Source organism: Lactuca virosa, chromosome 8, assembly GCF_052849685.1.
Source record: "Lactuca virosa cultivar CGN04683 chromosome 8, Lactuca_virosa_CGN04683_v6, whole genome shotgun sequence".
In the NCBI taxonomy this organism is placed as follows: domain Eukaryota; kingdom Viridiplantae; phylum Streptophyta; class Magnoliopsida; order Asterales; family Asteraceae; genus Lactuca; species Lactuca virosa.
This window is the reverse complement of record NC_136433.1, coordinates 153,552,312-153,554,908: the sequence shown is the minus strand read 5'-3', so window position 1 is coordinate 153,554,908 and position 2,597 is coordinate 153,552,312.

The window sequence follows — 2,597 nt, the reverse complement described above, 5'->3', positions numbered from 1 at the left end:
GAATACTAAGGGGCCTAAGTACTCTAAACTAAAAGTATACTTTTAAAATATAAGTATTTTTACAAAAGTATACAAGTATACCCGTATTCCAGGAATCATGACATAAGTAGAACAAAACAAAAGTATTTTGGATGTTGAACACTGCGGTTAAACCTGGGCAGTTATGTAATCATGTCTAGGGTCAATATAGCCTGATCAACTATATTTATTCGAGACATGACCAACATGTGCTTGGGAGTGACCTTGGTGTTGCAGCAGGCCTAAAACTTACCCCGTATCCATATAACGTAAAATACTATAGGAGTATTTTAGTCAGAGCCGAATACTTCGTAGAAATTCATTCCAAGTGTTGCTACTCATTCCTTTTAGCGATAACTTATTTGCATTGGTAGCTTTTCCTTGTTTATCGCTTAGTAGAACACTCTAACAATCATTATGAGATATATCCTTGCTTTATATCTCTTGATTCGATTCAGAGGACTTACCATCCTCTTCTTCCTAGTTGATTCTAGAACAAGATGCCTCCTCGAAGACGACCCATCAGAAGGAATGACGAGGCTCCACCACCACCACCGCCCCCTCAGTTCGACCCCGTTATGTTCCAGGCAGCTGTTACTGCTGTTGTGGCTGCCGCAATGTCACAGGTGAATCCTGGCGGATCTGGTGGACAGGGAGGTGGTACTCATCACCAAAATCATGAAGGTGGTCAGGGACACCAAAAGGAGTGCTCTTATAAGGACTTCATGAACGCGAAACCCACATCCTTCGACGGCACTGGAGGTGTCATTGCCCTGACTCAATGGATCGAGAAAATTGAGTCCATTTTCGAAATCTGTTCCTGTTCGGAAGTAAACAAAGTAAAGTTCGCCTCTTGCACTTTCGCCAACAGGGCACTGACCTGGTGGAATGGTCGGGTCAAATCCCTAACCCTACCAGTGGCAAATGCTATGGGTTGGGAAAGCTTAAAGGAGCTCATGATAGCTGAATACTGCCCCCGCGACGAAATGCAGAAGCTGGAGCACGAACTCTGGAACCTAAAGATGAAGGGTTCCGATATAGCTGCTTACACATCTAGGTTTGAAGACCTAGCACTTCTTTGCCCGGGGATGGTCGCCCCAGAAAGCAAAAAGATAGAGAGATACATTTGGGGACTGACCCAACCCACCAAAGGAAATGTCCTGGCTACAAGGCCAAACACCTTCGACAGCGCTAAGTGTCTGGCGCAGAATCTCATAGACCATGGAGTCGATCTCGATGAAGTAACAACCACTCCTGAACCAGCTAAAGGGAGTGGTGAGAAAAGAAAATTTTGGAAGCAGAAAAAGGGTCAGTCTTCGTAGGAGCCCTCAAAGAGACAGCAAACGGTAGCAGTCCACGCTGCTACTACTCCTGCTGCTACTCCTGTCGTGCAAGCACCTACCAGTAAATATGCTGGTACCCTCCCTCGGTGCGACAAGTGTAACTACCACCATAATCCCGGCCCATGTCGTGAAATGCCGTGCTCTAACTGTGGCAAAAAGGGGCACACAATTCGGTTTTGCAAAGCACCAGCTCAACCAACCAACCAAACATCTGGAGCAGGCGTCGGTCAAGCCTGCTATAATTGTGGAGAAGTCGGGCACTACAAGATAAACTGCCCCAAGGCAACAACAGCTGGTGGCACAGGGAGAGTACTGATGATGGGACGCGAAGAGGCAGTCGCTGATCCCACAGTTGTTTCGGGTACGTTCCTCCTCGACAACTCTTATGCATGCATTCTTTTCGATTCAGGTGCTGAAAGAAGTTTTGTTAGTCATGCATTCAAACATCTTCTTAAGCATAAACCTCAACCATTAACTGAAATATTTACCGTCGAGATGGCTAACGGTGAGAAACAGAGCATTAATGACATATTCATGGGTTGTATCCTCACTCTGAACGACCATTCATTTCCCATCGACCTTATGCCAGTTTCCATAAAAAGCTTCGATGTCATTATCGGCATGGATTGGTTGAGCCCCAATCGTGCTGATATCCTTTTCTTCGAAAAGGTCATCCGTCTCAATCTTCTCTCCAGAGAAACCCTCGTGATCTATGGTGATAAACTCAGTTCAAACCTCCGTATCATTTCGTGCATCAAAGCCCAGAAACTCATGCGAAAGGAGTGTTATGCATTCCTAGCCCACGTCATTAACGAGAAGCAGGAAGTTAAAGACCTCGAGAGCATCCCCGAAGTCTGCAACTTTCCCGATGTTTTTCCCGAAGATCTCCCGGGAATCCCTCCCGAACACCAAGTCGAGTTTCGTATCGACTTAGTCCCTGGAGCTACCCCCGTAGCTAAATCTCCATATCACCTAGCACCAGCAGAAATGCAGGAGCTATCTAGCCAGCTCGATTAGCTTCTCAGCAAAGGATTCATCAGGCTGAGTTCCTCACCCTGGGGAGCCCCGATCTTGTTCGTGAAAAAGAAGGATGGATCCTTTCAAATGTGTATCGACTATCGAGAGCTGAACAAGCTCACTGTCAAAAACCGTTACCCTCTTCCTCGAATCGATGATCTCTTCGACCAACTTCAGGGAGCCAACTACTTTTCGAAAATAGATTTAAGATCAGGGTAC